The sequence below is a fragment of the Bos javanicus genome, chromosome 21, assembly GCF_032452875.1.
Source record: "Bos javanicus breed banteng chromosome 21, ARS-OSU_banteng_1.0, whole genome shotgun sequence".
NCBI lineage: Eukaryota > Metazoa > Chordata > Mammalia > Artiodactyla > Bovidae > Bos > Bos javanicus.
In genome coordinates this window covers 59,642,891-59,660,137 of record NC_083888.1, presented here as the reverse complement: position 1 = coordinate 59,660,137, position 17,247 = coordinate 59,642,891, and the positions used below count along the sequence as shown (strand labels likewise).

The 17,247-nt window shown below is 50.2% G+C and overlaps 1 protein-coding gene and 1 non-coding gene across 3 annotated transcripts in view; one reads left to right on the top strand and one right to left on the bottom strand.

Annotated features, from left to right (window-relative positions):
- Positions 1 to 6,646: 6,646 nt before the first annotated feature.
- On the bottom strand, positions 6,647 to 6,718 carry TRNAC-GCA (transfer RNA cysteine (anticodon GCA)). The gene has a single exon. It is a non-coding gene; the product is annotated as a tRNA-Cys (tRNA).
- Positions 6,719 to 13,367: 6,649 nt separating this feature from the next.
- SYNE3 (spectrin repeat containing nuclear envelope family member 3) overlaps positions 13,368 to 17,247 on the top strand; it is a 113,127-nt gene continuing 109,247 nt past the window's right edge. For both annotated transcript variants that reach the window (XM_061395242.1, XM_061395243.1), the window contains exon 1: positions 13,368 to 13,440. The gene's annotated coding sequence lies outside the window, so the exon portion shown is untranslated. The remainder of the gene's footprint in view (positions 13,441 to 17,247) is intronic.

The window sequence follows — 17,247 nt, the reverse complement described above, 5'->3', positions numbered from 1 at the left end:
TGGGGGCCAGGGTGCTTCTCTAGAAGACGTGCTGGCAAGTGAGTGTAGCTGGGGTTAGGATTTTGTCCTTGGGATGACAGAAGGTCATAGCTAGGGTGTCCGCTGCAGAGTTCTCGAGAAATGAGCCTGGTACCTGAAGTCACAGGCAAATTTGGCCTTGGAATATGGAACGAAGCAGGGCAAAGACTAATAGAGTTTTGCCAAGAAAATGCACTGGTCATAGCAAACACCCTCTTCCAACAACACAAGAGAAGACTCTATACATGGACATCACCAGATGGTCAACACCAAAATCAGATTGATTATATTCTTTGCACCCAAAGATGGAGAAGCTCTATACAGTCAGCAAAAACAAGACCAGGAGCTGACTGTGGCTCAGACCATGAACTCCTTATTGCCAAATTCAGACTTAAATTGAAGAAAGTAGGGAAAACCACTAGACCATTCAGGTATGACCTAAATCAAATCCCTTATGATTATACAGTGGAAGTGAGAAATAGATTAAGGGCCTAGATCTGATAGATGGAGTGCCTGATGAGCTATGGAATGAGGTTCGTGACATTGTACAGGAGACAGGGATCAAGACCATCCCCATGGAAAAGAAATGCAAAAAAGCAAAATGGCTGTCTGAGGAGGCCTTACAAATAGCTGTGAAAAGAAGAGAAGCGAAAAGCAAAGGAGAAAAGGAAAGATATAGACATCTGAATACAGAATTCCAAAGAATAGCAAGAAGAGATAAGAAAGCCTTCTTCAGCGATCAATGCAAAGAAATAGAGGAAAACAACAGAATGGGAAAGACTAGAGATCTCTTCAAGAAAATCAGAGATACCAAAGGAACATTTCATGCAAAGATGGGCTCGATAAAGGACAGAAATGGTATGGACCTAACAGAAGCAGAAGATATTAAGAAGAGATGGCAAGAATACACAGAAGAACTGCACAAAAAAGATCTTCACGACCCAGATAATCACGACGGTGTGATCACTGACCTAGAGCCAAACATCCTGGAATGTGAAGTCAAGTGGGCCTTAGAAAGCATCACTACGATCAAAGCTAGTGGAGGTGATAGAATTCCAGTTGAGCTATTCCAAATCCTGAAAGATGATGCTGTGAAAGTGCTACACTCAATATGCCAGCAAATTTGGACAACTCAGCAGTGGCCACAGGACTGGAAAAGGTCAGTTTTCATTCCAATCCCAAAGAAAGGCAATGCCAAAGAATGCTTAAACTACCACACATTCGCACTCATCTTACACGCTAGTAAAGTAATGCTCAAAATTCTCCAAGCCAGGCTTCAGCAATATGTGAACCGTGAACTTCCTGATGTTCAAGCTGGTTTTAGAAAAGGCAGAGGAACCAGAGATCAAATTGCCCACATCTGCTGGATCATGGAAGAAGCGAGAGAGTTCCAGAAAAACATCTATTTCTGCCTTATTGACTATGCCAAAGCCTTTGACTGTGTAGATCACAATAAACTGTGGAAAATTCTGAAAGAGATGGGAATACCAGACCACCTGATCTGCCTCTTGAGAAATCTGTATGCAGGTCAGGAAGCAACAGTTAGAACTGGACATGGAACAACAGACTGATTCCAAATAGGAAAAGGAGTACGTCAAGGCTGTATATTGTCACCCTGTTTATTTAACTTATATGCAGAGTACATCATGAGAAACGCTGGACTGGAAGAAACACAAGCTGGAATCAAGATTGCCGGGAGAAATATCAATAACCTCAGATATGCAGATGACACCACCCTTATGGCAGAAAGTGAAGAGGAACTCAAAAGCCTCTTGATGAAAGTGAAAGTGGAGAGTGAAAAAGTTGGCTTAGAGCTCAACATTCAGAAAACGAAGATCATGGCATCCGGTCCCATCACTTCATGGGAAATAGATGGGGAAACAGTGGAAACAGCGTCAGACTTTATTTTTCTGGGCTCCAAAATCACTACAGATGGTGACTGCAGCCATGAAATTAAAAGACGCTCACTCCTTGGAAGGGAAGTTATGACCAACCTAGATAGCATATTCAAAAGCAGAGACATTACTTTGCCAACAAAGGTTTGTCTAGTCAAGGCTATGATTTTTCCTGTGGTCATGTATGGATGTGAGAGTTGGACTGTGAAGAAGGCTGAGTGCCGAAGAATTGATGCTTTTGAACTGTGGTGTTGGAGAAGACTCTTGAGAGTCCCTTGGACTGCAAGGAGATCCAACCAGTCCATTCTGAAGGAGATCAGCCCTGGGATTTCTTCGGAAGGAATGATGCTAAAGCTGAAACTCCAGTACTTTGGCCACCTCATGCGAAGAGTTGACTCATTGGAAAAGACTCTGATGCTGGGAGGGATTGGGGGCAGGAGGAGAAGGGGATGACAGAGGATGAGATGGCTGGATGGCATCACTGACTCGATGGACATGAGTCTGAGTGAACTCCGGGAGTTGGTGATGGACAGGGAGGCCTGGCGTGCTGCAATTCATGGGGTTGCAAAGAGTCGGACACAACTGAGCGACTGATTTTATCTGAGGAATGTTGATGAACTGGAGGTGGCCCAGACTGACAGAGGGTGACTGGTCGAGACCACTGGAAGATGGATCGGTTCTTGGGCTCTGCTTGTGTGCCGTGAGTGAAGGTCACCCGTGTAAGCTACATCCCACACTTTGAAGGCTGGGTTGTTGTCCTCTGGTGACTGGCTGGATGTGGGGAGAGGGCTGGGAAGAAGAGGCGGGACTCAGGCTTACCCCCAGGTTCTACCTTAGCCCTGGAGCTCCTCCTGGCTAGGGAACAAGAGGAACACAGGAAGAAGGATTGGAGGAGTGAGGCACAAATTACTTGCAGACATTCTGAGTCTGAGGAGTCTGAGGGGCATCTATCTAAGTCATTAGGTTATATCTGAAATACCGGGGGAAATTACTCAGATGATTGCCCCGGAAGGTCTGGATCTGATAATCAAAGAGATTTGGGGACTTCCCTGGTGGTCCAGTGGCTACCAGACTCCGCACTCCCGATGCAGGGGGTCCAGGTTCGATCCCTGGGGACCTAGATCTTACACGCTGCAGCTGAGAGTTCACACCCCGCAACTAAGAAGTCTTGCATGCCACAACAAAGATCAGGATCCTGAGTGCTGCAACCAGGACTCAGTGCAGCCAAAGTAAGATATTACAAAGAGAAAGATTTGGGCAGAGAGAGCAAGAGAAAGGGGAAAACCAGCGATGCAAGCTGGGAGATGTATGCTGTTAGGGAAGGATAGGCCTGAAGACTAGAAAAGAGGCCAGAGGTGAAACAAGCTTCCTTCCAGGAGAGAGGCCCCATCAGGGCGGTCAGAGCAACAAGAGAGGCCAGGTAAGAACCTAGTGTCCCCTGGGTTTGGCAATGGAGGTAAGTGTGACTGTGGGCTGAGCCATGGGGGGGCAGGGGGGCGGTGCGCGTGTTCCCCGACCTTGGGCAGCTCCCCAACCTCTGAGTCTCTGGAACACGAAGGAACCAAGCCAGGGAATTTCTAGAGTCTTCTGGCTGCTATTTATGTCTGTGCACCTGTGTGTCAGGCTGTCTTAGAGTCTGTAAACTGAGCAGACAGGGTCTCGGCCTTTGCCCAGATTCACCAGTGACACAAATATTTCAGCTTGGATGATGAAACAGCCTTGATTGCTGAAGCCGGTGAACTAACGCCACTGGCGCTGCACCAGCAGGACCTGTAAATACCCAAGGACACAGGGTGTGTGCGCTGCTCTCTCTCCTGCCCGTTTACAGGGGCTGCTTCTGTCCCCCGAGTCCGGCTTTTGTAGAGCCAGGAGGTGTGCTTGGTGCCCCTTGCCATTTTTCTCTGCAGACCATCTCGACAGCAGTAAAAAAATTGAGTATTAAAGCTCTTTTAAGATCGTAGGCCAGGTGCTGGGCCTCATGCAGAGCAAGGACTTGAGGTGGTTGGTTTGAAAAGTGTTCGTTCAGCATGTGTCTGGGGCCAGTTCACAGCAGGATTCTAACATTTGATGGAAAGAGGCTTCTGCGGTGAAATGACCTTCACGGCTGGGAAAACATCAAGAGTTGTCATCAAGAGCAACAGGTTTCTTACAGGCATGTGGACCTGTTTGACCCAAGCCTCTGTCAGTCCAGGAGAGGGGCCAGCTGTGCCCCAGATGTGGGCTTCCCCCAATAGAGCCCAGCCCGCTTGCATGGTGCTGATGGGGGAGGGGCACAAATGCCTGGCTGCTCTGAGTCAGGTGCAGGCCCCCGCCGCCCCTGCCCCCGCCGCCCCTGCTTCCTGGGCATGCTGCCCATTACACTGCACCTCTAATACCACACGTTCAGGACAGCCAAGCCTGCCCAAAGCAAGGAGGGAACACTGCAGCAGAATTCAAAACCCTGTCTCCAGGGAGCAAAAACAAGAAAAGTTCTCTCTTCCTCCTTAGTGGAGATTCCTCCTTACCCACAGCTTCTTCCTGAGTCGGTCTCAGTCGTGAACTCTGATTGGCAAGGCTAGTCATGGGAGGATTCCATTTCCCATGACAGCACACACTTGCACAGAACCTCAAGTTCATAACACATTCCCATGGCCCTTATTCTCTGCAATCCTGAGGACAGCTCCTATGGGGAAGTCGGGACACAAAGCGGCCCCATTTTCTAGATGTGGAGACAGGGGAGGGGAGATGGCCCACCCTGGACCAGCCAGCCAGGGGATGCTGAGCCCGAGGTACCATGGCAGAAGATTTCCTTCCGTGAGCTTGCCCCTTTGCTATGCCTGCCCCCTCCCCACCTCTCTCCTTCTCCCTCCCTCTCCTGACCACCCCTGGGTTGGCAACACTGACATTCTCAAGGTTGCATTTAGGTTTCAAAACAAAACTGAACAAAGAAACCAGGTTCCTAGTGCTGTGCTGCCATTGTTCAGGCCAAAACAGTGAAGCTGGAAGGCTGAGCAGCAGTCAAGTCTGTTTACGAAGAGTAATCACACATCCCACCTGTTCAGCAACCAAGGAAATCGCTAAGCGTGGCTGTGACTTCCCTGGTACAGAGCGGTTCGGAGAACACAAAACCACAGTCATTATTAGAAATGATCTCAGCCAGCCCTGCGAGTTTCCCGGTACGTTTGAAGCTGAAGCTCTGATGTTTTTCTCACTGCAGCTAAGCAGTGTGACTGGAGGGTTTGGCCCTGCTGTTTGCACACGCTGATACACACACACACACATACACACACACACACACACACACGCAGAGCAGACCTCCAGGCTGGTTCTCTCCCTCTTGTAGCGCGTGCACTGTGCACAGGCTTTCTCTTCTGTTACTGAGGCTGGTGCTATTCTTTACAAAGTAATTTCTCATCAATAACGTGGACCCATAAGGAACTCATCACATTAGTGGGGCCAGAGCTGTAACATTTGGGGTTCAGTGTGGCTCTGTGTAAAAATATAACCTAAGAAACAGATTGGAATTCAATCATGACCAGAAAATGGCCCTCCACTATTGCTACCAGGCAGAGAGTAGGGACAGTTATCCATAACAGTCGTGAGCTGAACCGTAAGAGTGGTTATTCATAACAGTACCTGGGTTGTAGCTCAGGGCAGCCTCATGATAGATGTGTTCCCTCGTTTGTAAAATTAGATAATAATAGCTACAGACTGGTTCCGAACAGGAAAAGGAGTACGTCAAGGCTGTATATTGTCACCCTGCTTATTTAACTTATATGCAGAGTACATCATGAGAAACACTGGGCTGGAAGAAGCACAAGCTGGAATCAAGATTGCCGGGAGAAATATCAATAACCTCAGATAGGCAGATGACACCACTCTTACGGCAGAAAGTGAAGAAGAACTAAAGAGTCTCTTGATGAAAGTGAAAGAGGAGAGTGAAAAAGTTGGCTTAGAGCTCAACATTCAGAAAACGAAGATCATGGCATCTGGTCCCATCACTTCATGGTAAATAGTTGGGGAAACAGTGGAAACAGTATCAGACTTTATTTTTCGGGGCTCCAAAATCACTGCAGATGGTGATTGCAGCCATGAAATTAAAAGACGCTTACTCCTTGGAAGGAAAGTTATGACCAAACTAGATAGCATATTCAAAAGCAGAGACATTACTTTGCCAACAAAGGTCCGTCTAGTCAAGGCTATGGTTTTTCCTGTGGTCATGTATGGATATGAGAGTTGGACTGTGAAGAAAACTGAATGCCAAAGAATTGATGCTTTTGAACTGTGGTGTTGGAGAAGACTCTTGAGAGTCCCTTGGACTGCAAGGAGATCCAACCAGTCCATCCTAAAGGAGATCAGTCCTGGGTGTTCTTTGGAAGGACTGATGCTAAAGCTGAAACTCCAATACTTTGGCCACCTCATGCGAAGAGTTGACTCATTGGAAAAGACCCTGATGCTGGGAGGGATTGGGGGCAGGAGGAGAAGGGGACGACAGAGGATGAGATGTCTAGATGGCATCACCGACTAGATGGACATGAGTTTAAGTGAACTCCAGGAGTTGGTGATGGACAGGGAGGCCTGGCGTGCTGCAACACGACTGAGCGACTGAACTGACTGACTGATCTTAGTGAAGTCGCTCAGTCGTGTCCGACTCTTTGCAACCCCATGGACTGTAGCCCACCAGGCTCCTCTGTCCATGGGATTTTCCAGGCAAGAGTGCTGGAGTGGATTGGCATTTCCTTCTCCAGGGGATCTTCCCAACCCAGGAATTGAACCCGGGTCTCCTGCATTGCAGGCAGACGCTTTACCATCTGAGCCACCAGGGAAGCCCTGACTGACCTTGATGAGGACTAAATGAGTTAATATAGGTATAAAGGTTTAGGACAGTGCTTGGCACGTAGTAATCCCTTAATAAATGCTAAATATTGTTACTGTTCTCCATCATTCAAGATGTAACTCACATCTCACCTTATCCACAACGCCCGGGGCCCAAACACGCGACCTTCACTCTTCTCTCCTGTTTCTGGATTCTTGTAAGAGTCGACTCTGAACCCTGCCATCAAGCATCTGATCATGTGCAGTGCTGTCTTGTTATTTCAATGTTACTTCAGTGTTTCAGTTTTACTGTTGCTTCCACAATAGGTTGCAAATTCCTAATGTTAGGAACCATGTAGTTTGCTTTTGTTGAATTTCCAAAACTCACAGCCTGGTCCTGGGCAATTACTAGACACTTCAACGTCTTTGGAGTGTGTTCATCACTATAAATAAATGGGACAAAAATTGGTGGTGTGGTATTGTGTACAGGTACCATACCGGTTAAAACTTAAAAGTGTGAAGACTTACATTGACACAAAAAGCTGTACTAAATGTTCATATCTGCTTTATTCAAAATAGCCCCAAACTAGCTGGTAGGCTGCAGTCCATGGGGTCGCTAAGAGTTGGACACGACTGAGCAACTTCACTTTCACTTTTCACTTTCATGCATTGGAGAAGGAAACGGCAACCCACTCCAGTGTTCTTGCCTGGAGAATCCCAGGGATGGGGGAACCTGGTGGGCTGCCGTCTCTGGGGTTGCACAGAGTCGGACACAACTGAAGCGACTTAGCAGCAGCAGCAGCAGAGGCCACCTTGATGTCCTTCAACAGGTAAATGGTTAGATGAGCTATGGTCCATTTATACTACGGAAAAAGACTCAGCAATAAAGATATGTGGATTCTTAATACAGCAACAACCTGGATGAATCACCAGTGAATTATGCTGAATGAAAATAGCCAGTTCCCAAAGATTACAGACTTTATGATTCCATTTGCATAACATCCTTGAAGTGGCAGAACTATAGAAATGAGAACAGGTTAGTGGTTGCCAGGGGTGAAGGAGGGGATGAGGGCAGGAGGCAGGAGCAGCAGGAAAGATCCTTGTGGTCATGGAGATGCTCTGCATCTTGATGTCAGTGTCAATATCCTAGTTGTGATATTGTATTAGCTACTTTCGCAAGATGTTGCCATTGCAGAAAACTCGGTAAAAGGTGCGGAGGACTTTCTCTGTATAATCTGTTACAATTGCATAATCCACAATTACCTCATGTAATTGTAAAAAAAAAAAAAAAATAAAACCACTTAAGGTGTTCCTTAAGCAAAAAGCAGAGAGAGTAGATTGGCTTGCCCACTGATGAGAGAAATATGGCTGGGCTCTTTCAGAAGGATTTTATTTTAAGAATAAAGTTTGTCCATTTTACCTTAACATGTTTATTTCTGTAATTACTTATGCTTTAGTGTAAGATAATAGTAGTCTTTAATAGCCATGCTAAATGGTATTATTATCCAGTACAATCAAGATGCATATTATTTGGGGACTTCCCTGGTGGTCCAGTGGTTGAGAATCCACTTTGCACTACAGGGGATGTGGGTTTGACCCCTGGTTGGGAAGCTAAGATCCCATATGCTGGGGAGCAGCTAAGTCCACACGCTGCAGCTGCCGAGCCCCAAGCTCCAGAGTCCGCTTGTCACAACTCGAGACTCTGTGTGCCGCAACCAAAGAGCCCTCATGCTGCCACTAAGACCCAACACAGCCAAATAAATAAATCAGTTAAATTTGGGAAAAAAAAAAAAAAAGATTCACATCATTTTTTAAATTGAGAGGAGTAACTTAGAGATGATCTTTTCCAGTTCTCCCATTTCACAGAGTCAGAGACTCAGAAATGACCCATAGCCCAAAGTTACACAGCTACTGAACAGCATTTACAAGGGCTAGAATCCAGTCATCCCAGAATCCAGTCCTTGCTTCCAATACACGTTGTATTTTACTTTTATAAAAGCACCACAATTCGTGCATCTGGAAAAAGAGTCTGAATTACTTTGGTTCCCGAACTTAGTTATGGGGTGGCACAGCTGCCAGTGGGGAAGGCAGACTACTGGGAGAGATGAACAAACCGGGCTGGTGGGTCCACTCACCCTACCAGCACACAGTAGGACTGGAGGGGAAAAGACAGACGAACACTCGGCGGAGTGGCAAAGGAGGAAACAAAGAAAGAAGCAGCTGCCAGCAGAGCCAGGGTGAGAACCAGCTTTCCACGCCCAGATGGGCACAGCTCTGATGAGGCATCCCAGAAATGGCTACCCCAGTGCAAGCTTTCCATCTATGCTTAGCCAGCAGCACTAATGTGAGTCCTCACTAAGTGGGAGGGGATGGAAAGGGATGGATCCCCCCAACCTAGAGATGAGACAAAGTGAAAGTGAAAGATGAAAGGAGCTCAGTTGTGTCGACTCTTTGAGACCCCATGGCCTATACAGTCCACGGAATTCTCCAGGCCAAAGGGAACATAAATCTCCAGAACATCAGTTACCACGCTTGGGACTGTATAGGTAGGGTCCGTCCTTCCTGTCCTCTTGCCTCAGTTTACCCACTCGCACACAAGGGTTTGGATTCGCCAGAAGACTCATTCCAGCTTTTGTTGTACTCTTTCTGTAGAGATTGACCACACAAACAACTAAGAATCACACGAAATAAGACTTGTACAGGATCGCTGTCGGAGTTAGTGAGCTGAGACAAATTTGAAACAAACCAGAATAACTTCTCCAGGCTTTTGAAACTGGCCCCTGCTTCTGGGTGTGCGGTGGTGGAGACGCTAACCACAGGGAAGAGACATGGCGGAAGAACAGTCAATATTTCACTCCTTGGGAGACCTTTTGAATGTGGCATAAATAACCCCCGCCACCAAATGAGTCAGAATTTCCAAAAGGCATCATTTTAGGGCCTCCATGTGGTTCCCTCTCTGAACTTCTGAAAGGCAGGCCCAGGGTGGGGCTTCCTGTACTCAACTCCAGAGACGGCACAGGGGCTCTCCCGTCGTCTTTGCCAGAATTTTCTTTCCAGATAAGCTTCACTCTTTTCTGTAGCAGTGGGTAATGCTGAAAAGACAAACGAGTTGAAGTTTTTATAGCCTTCCTACTTGCAAAACCCCCGTTCTCCTACATTGCTTACTCAACTTTTTCCTCTTCCATATGCACTGTTTGGAGTGGCCTAAGTGCCAGAGAATGAACAAGGAGGGTCCCATTTTTATGTCAGGCTTAAAGAAAGCAACAGGAGACTATCCTGAAAAGCACTAAGCCCCGTAAAGCTAAAGCTAATAATAATAATAAAACTAGTAACATCTGCATGGTATTTTGCAGTTTATAAAATATTTTAATCTCGTATGTTCTTGCCTATGAAATATTATTGCTATCCCCATTTAACAGATGGGACAAGAAGGTCCTACAAGGTTACTTGCTAAGGTTCCCTCAGTCAAGCAGCAGAACTAGGCCTGGGATTTGGGTCTCTCAGCTTTGGCTGGTGCTCTGTAGTGAGAGGGACAGCCTGTCTCTATACCACACTACCCTGTTCAGGCGACAGCCCCTTGGACACAGAATCCCTGCCCTGTGACCTCCTTCCGGGTGACTCATCCTTCTCCATGTTCCTGTGGACTAACATGTTGTAGTGCTCAGGAAATGTCTGATGAAAGGCTGAATAGGGAATCCCCTGGCAGTCCAGTGGTGAAGGTTCTGCACTTCCACTGCTGGGGGCCCAGGTTCAATCTCTTTCAGGAACTAAGATCCCACAAGCCATGTGGCTCAGAATACAAACAAAAAAAAGACTGAATAGCTGTCTACCACGAACCATCCTGAGCCTATGGCCCCCAGAACAGTTCACGTGAGCTGGGTGCTCACAATACCAGGCACAAAACCATTCAAGAGAGCTTGCTATTAGACCCATTTAACAGAAAAGGAAACCAAGGTTGAGTAATGAGCTGAAAGTTGCAAACTTGGGCAGTTTGGTACCAGAGCCTGAGCTTTTGGCTCCCCAGTGCAACAAACCCTCTCAGCCTCAACCTTTCAGGAGCGTTGTCAGAGCTGTCTTCATCCTCCTGGTGCAAATCACCTGACCTCTTTCCATCAGAGGAGAACTCATTAAACTTTTCGTAACTTACCGAAAGGATCCTGGCAGAAATTTAACGAGGAGATACATGTGGAAGCACTGGGAAAGCAAAGCACATTATCCAGATGCCCAGGATTGTAATAATTGTTGAACGCCGTCTGTACCTTCAGCTAGACTGCTGTAACCCCAAAGCCTGTGGTAGCACCCCACAGGAGTCAGAGTGATAATAGGAAACACAATTGGACATCTAGAACAATCAAAGGGCAAGGATGAAAGAGGCCCTTTGTGTGTATCTCCTCTGACCCTGTGAATAATTACAACTTAGTAAATGGGTTCTGAGTAGGAGGTGTGGCTGACACTCAGGCATTTAACTCAAGCTAGTTAACCCAGCCTTAACTCTTGAGCTTTGGCACTTGGAAAACAATTTGCCTTGCCCTCCATTTGGAAAATACACACACACACACACAAACTGGTCTTGCTTTACAATTTAATCTTAGGACACTGATTTCTACACTGATTTATTCAACAAACATTGATAGAGAGCCTACCAGCCTCACTAAGGAACCAAAAGAGGAACCACCCTCTGGGAAGCCTTAGATTTGGGACAGTTACTGTCACTTCATGGTAAATAGATGGGGAAACAATGGAAGCAATGACAGACTTTATTTTCTTGGCCTCCAAAATCACTGCAGATGGTGACTGCAGCCATGAAATTAAAAGATGCTTACTCCTTGGAAGAAAAGCTATGACCAACCTAGACAGCATATTAAAAATTAGAGACATTACTTTGACTACAAAGGTCCGTATAAAGGTCCGTCTAGTCAAAGCTATAGTTTTCCCAGTAGTCATGTGCAGATGTGAGAGCTGGACAATAAAAAAGGCTGAGCGCCAAAGAACTGATGCCTTTGAACTGTGGTGCTGGAGAAGACTCTTGAGAGTTCCTTGGACAGCAAGGAGATCCAACCAGTCAATCCTAAACAAAGAGTGAGTGAAGTCGCTCAGTTGTATCCGACTCTTTGCGACCCTGTGGACTGTAGCCTGCCAGGCTCCTCTGTCCATGGGATTTTCCAAGCAAGAGTACTGGGGTGGGTTGCCATTTCTTTCTCCAGGGGATCTTCCTGACCCAGGGCTCGAACCAGGGTCTCCAACATTGCAGGCAGACTCTGAGCCACCAGGGAAGCCCTAATCCTAAAGGAAATCAATGCTGAATATTCATTGGAAGGACTGATGCTGAAGCTGAAGCTCTAATACTGTCGCCATCTGATTCAAAGAGCTGACTCATTGGAAAAGACCTTGATGCTGGGAAACATTGAAGGTGGGAGGAGAAGGGGACGAGAGAGGATGAGATGGTTGGATGGCATCACCAACTCAGTGGACATGAGTTTGAGCAAGCTCCCAGAGATAGCGAAGGACAGGGAAGCCTGGCCTGCTGCAGTCCATGGGGCCTCAAAGAGTAGGAGACGACTGAGGGACTGAACAACAACCATCTAACTCTTCATCTGCAGAATGGGCGCGGCCACACCTAAATTGTGAAGACTGGAGTCCACGTGGTACAAGGGTTCTGCAAGTTGTAAACTTCGTGTGAGTTGCTTTCATCCCCATTCAAAGGAAACGGAACCCCTCGTGCAAACTTCTAATTACTACTCTGACAAAGATCAGCGCTGGCGGGGCGGACGGTCCAAAGGCCTGCAAGTGCTGGGAGCACAAAGGCAAAGGCAGATAAGATTTAGAGGCTAAAGAGTTGGGAGTCCCTGGATCTGGGATTCGCAGAAGCGTCGGAGGAAGTGTCCGCTGGGGGCGGGGCGCACGGGGAGACCGAGGAGAGGCACATTCGTGGACCTGGGGTCTGTGGGAGGTCGATCACGGGTGGGATTCACATTCCTGGTAACTCAGCCCCCATCGCCTCCCCTCGGTATCCTGGGTCCTCCTACCCGAGCCTGGGACATGAACATCCCTGGCTTGGAGGCTCCGGGGACGGTGGAGTGGGAGGGGCCGGATGGGGCGCCCCCACCGTCAGGCTGGCTGATAGGTGTCACTTCCTCCTTGGATTTCGCGCCTCCGGGAGGGGGTGTCCCAGCCTTTGCCCCCACCTAGGCTCAGAGAGGACAAGACCCACCAGGCTCCCAACCCCCTCCCTAAGGCTAGGCGCACAGAGGAATTCGGCAGATCGAACTTTACCCCCGGGGAGAGGCAGCTCCGCACCGTCTCTAAGGATGAGACCCAGGCGGAGGCAGGAGGGTGGCTGGGACTCAGGGCGGCTCCCGAGCCGGAGAGGGCAGCCCTGGGCGCGTGACCAGGGGTGAGAGTGGGGAGTCCCCATGACAGCGCTCTCTTCCCTCCTGCCCCCGGGGAAGGGGGTCTGCGAAGGCTCCCGCCGAGCTGAGGCCGGGCCCCGGGGCCCTCCGCCGAGCGCGCGGATCGCCCGCCGCACTCTTCTTTCTCGCCCGCCCAGCCGCCTCAGCTGGGCCCTGGGGGCGGCTCGCGTGGCGGGTCCGGAGGGGACTGGGCTGGGCGGGGGCGAGTGCCCGGGCCCCGCCCCGGCCCCGCCCCGCTCCGGAGCCGCCCCGGACGCAGGGAGGAGGAGGGTGGCTCGGCCCGGACTGCCCGCGGCGCCGCGCTCCTGCAAGCTCCCGTCCGGGTAAGTGGCGCGGGGCCGGGGGACCAGAACAGAGACCGGAGGGTCGGATCCTCAACACCCACCCCGGCCCAGCCCTGGCGCCCCCCTCCCCCCACCAACCCCACGCCAGGAATCGTGATCGCCGAAAGTCAAGGGGACCTGGAGAGGCGCGCCGGGGCGCGGGGGCGGGGGCCCTGGTGTGACAGCTGCGGGCGGGCGCGTATTTTTAGTTTAAACCCAACCGTTTCCTGCCGCCTGCGAAATCCCCGAACGTTTTCGCTCCCCGACCCTCCCCAAAGAAGCAGCCCGTAAGCCCCGGGCAGCACGTCCCCGCAGGGTCGGGCGCCGCCTCCAGTCTTCATTCTGCCTCCGCTTGGGGCAAGCGGACCTGTCACTGCGCCGCGTGTCCCCGACCCGGGCGGTGAACGCCGGCAGGAATACCCGCTCTCGGCCACCGCGAGCTCGCTCCGTAGTGCCTGCCTGAGATATCCCCGCACCCTCGGTGGGAAGGGGAAGTCACACTCGCAGGCAAGACCGGTTTCATTCAGAATCTCCCGGGGCTGTGCAGCCCTGGGCAAGCCTCTCCGCCTCTCTGAGCCTCATCCCAGTATCTCTAAAGGCGGGGAGAGTGAGACCAGAAATCTCCTGTAGGGCCTGAAGGAGCCCCAGACGGTTGCAGATTCCTCTTAAGAATCTTCAGATTCCGAACAGCGGACCTGGTGGATATAGCCCTTTGGCCAACCCACTGGTAATGAGTGCCCTGCACAGCCCACTGACCTCCGCTCCAAAATTCTAAGGCGGGGATTACAACTCCGGTGGCGTGATCACGAATATCATTGTTTTACCACTTTGGCCCTGAAGCGCTGGCCCACTGCCCTGGGACCCTCTCCCAGGTTCCTCCTGGCACTAGTGATGGGCTTTTTACAGCCAAGGGCTGCCAGCTGGGGAGCCTGACATGCCCACAGGGGCATGCCACATTTCTTGGAATGAGGAAAAGAGGAGACAGTGGGAAAAGTGACTGTCCTCCTAGAAAAGGAGCATGTCACAAAATCGCTGCTTTTATGAGCCTGACGGCACAGCCTCCTTCAAACCTTAAGAGGAGAGGAAACGGGTCCAGAGAGAGCCAGTGATTTGCCCAGAGCCACACAGCCAAGAACAGAACTTAACTCTGCAAGGGTCCAGCTTCACCTCCTGCACAACTGGGGGGCAGCCAATGGCGAGATCAGTGATCAGGAGCTGGGAGGCAGAGCAGGGAGGTGCGCCGTGCAAACAGGCGGTTTTGCTCTGTTTCCTGGAACTGTGCCCCACGCGGGTCTCTCTGACACGTGTAGCTCTGTGCATTCCTCAGGCAGGACTGTGCTCAGGCAGACGGCCACAGCTGTGCCAAGCCCGCTGGCCCCCGGGCATCGTTTGCAGCCAGAGAGGCCCCTTGGAGGGCAGCTGGAGCGGGTGTGGGCCAGGAAGGCTTATTTCTGGAACTCATTCCTCTCTTGCTAGGGGTCCTGAGGAGAGGCCCTGAGGATTCGCTGGTGGCTCAGAGGGGGAGTGGTGAGAATCTGGGCTCAGGTTTCTGCCTGGGGGTACAGGCTGGCCTCTAGCCCCTGCAGGCACCCTTCAGGGGAAGTTTGAGTTCCTTCCGTCTCCATGGGAACAAACCTCTAGCCCGGGTGCTTTGCATGTTCTGCCACAGCTGGGGACCTGTCCTTGTCTAGGTGGCCTCCGGATACAGAAATGGGGGCGGGGGCTTTTGGGGGATCATGGCTTGGCTGCGGGGTGACCTCCATTCTGGGGAGGCCAGAGCGGGCAGGCCCAGCGTCACCTCCAAAGTGGCTTGGAGCCCCTGGGAGCCCCGCAGGCAGAGGGGCCTCCCGTGTGGCTCAGATGTTAGAAATGAGGGTGGATGTGTCAGACTGGCTGGCCCAGCCCTGTGTTAACCTTTCCCCAGCTGTGTGACCGTGGAAACGTCACTTCACCTTTCAGAGCTTCAGTTTTCTTTGTTGAGAGGTGGGATGACCATAGCACCTGCTGAGAGAATTAAACGGGACTCGCCTTCAGGAGCGTTGTGTGGGGTGTCAGACTCAGCCCCTGGGAGCAGGTGTCACAGTTCGGGGTGACAGCGGGGGTCTGGTTGGGACACCTGAGCGTCCTCCCCTCCTCAGTTCTGCCCTCTTCCCCTTTGCCTTGATGTCCCCATGTCTGTCAAATGGCGGGTGGCCTTGGATCACCTCCCTCTGAGCTCTTCCAGTCATGAAAGCTGGTCCTTGACCCGGGCGGAGAGATTAGAGAGGGGCCAGCCAGGCACTCCAGGGGACTCCCGGCTCAGGAAGCATTTCCCGTCTCTCATCTCCTAGGATTCTGACTGCAGGCCAGGCTGCCACTCCTGTACTACATCCCAGGCACAGATGAGGGGAGAGACTCCTCCAAGGCCAGGAGTGGTAGGGTCAAGATTTGAACTCAGGGTAGCCTCTTTTCTTTTTCTTTCTTTTTTTAATTGAAGTGTACCTGGTTTACAATGTTGTGTTAATTTCTGCTGCACAGCAAAGTGATTCAGTTATGCATATATATTCTTTTCCATTATGGTTTATCATGAAAGTGAAGTGGAAATGTTAGTTGCTCAATCGTGTCCAACTCTGCTCCAGAGACTTCCACTCCATCCCTTCCCAGGCCCCTCCCTTTGGCCACCACAAGTCTTGAACCCAGGGCTTGATGCTCTTCACTCCAACCACACCGCCTGTCTCAGGACAATCTTATATGTTAATTATCAGGAGAACAGTATTGATGAGGCAGGATCCAGTTGCCATTAAGACTTTGGCATTTGCTGAAAGAAGTGGATTCCAAACCTTTTTTTTTTTTCCCCCCTATAACATCTAACAGTAGCCCAGCTGGATCACTGACAGAAGAACCTGGGGGAGCCACTGGAAGTTAGGGAAGTCTGTAGCCACCCTCCCCACCTCTGCCCATCCCCCAAGGAATCTTTGCTTCAGGACTTCGGGATGAATTCCCTTGCAAAGAGCAGCTAGGAAGTACATGGGGGACAGTCCTGGCAGTGGAAGCCTTGGTTTTGTCATCTCTACAACAGAGTTAAGAGGTCCCAACACCTCCCTGTGGGATTGCTGGGAGGATGAGTGAGACATTTGGGGACAGCGCTCAGCAGAATGCCCAGGATGGTGGGAACACGCCAGAAAGAGGCATTATCCTGGTTTTTATTAATGCTGATCCTCCTAATGTCATTGTAACAATGTAGTGTGGCCTGCATCTCTCGCTTGGATTTCTGGGCTGCAGATTTGGCAGAGGCAATCCTGCTGCTAAGTCGCTTCAGTCGTGTCCGACTCTGTGCGACCCCATAGATGGCAGCCCACCAGGCTTCCCCGTCCCTGGGATTCTCCAGGCAAGAACACTGGAGTGGGTTGCCATTTCCTTCTCCAATGCATGAAAGTGAAAAGTGAAAGTGATGTCGCTCAGTTGTGTCTGACTCCTAGCGACCCCATGGACTGCAGCCTACCAGGCTCCTCCGTCCATGGGATTTTCCAGGCAAGAGTACTGGAGTGGGGTGCCATTGCCTTCTCCAGGAAGGGAATCCTAGCATCCCCAAAATACTTTGAAAGACTTAGGGGAAAGGCAGAGAGCCGCTCAGGAAATTAGGAAGGTCAAAACACAAGCACCCTAACACGAGTTGTTTAGTGATATATATACATGAGATGTGAAATGATGGTAAAGAATCAAGAAAGTGATAACCTTGAATAAAAGTCAAGTATCATCTTGGGTTGGGGGAGAGGAGATTGGGACTGAGAGGGTCATGGTGGAAGGGGGTGGTTACTAGGGAATTGA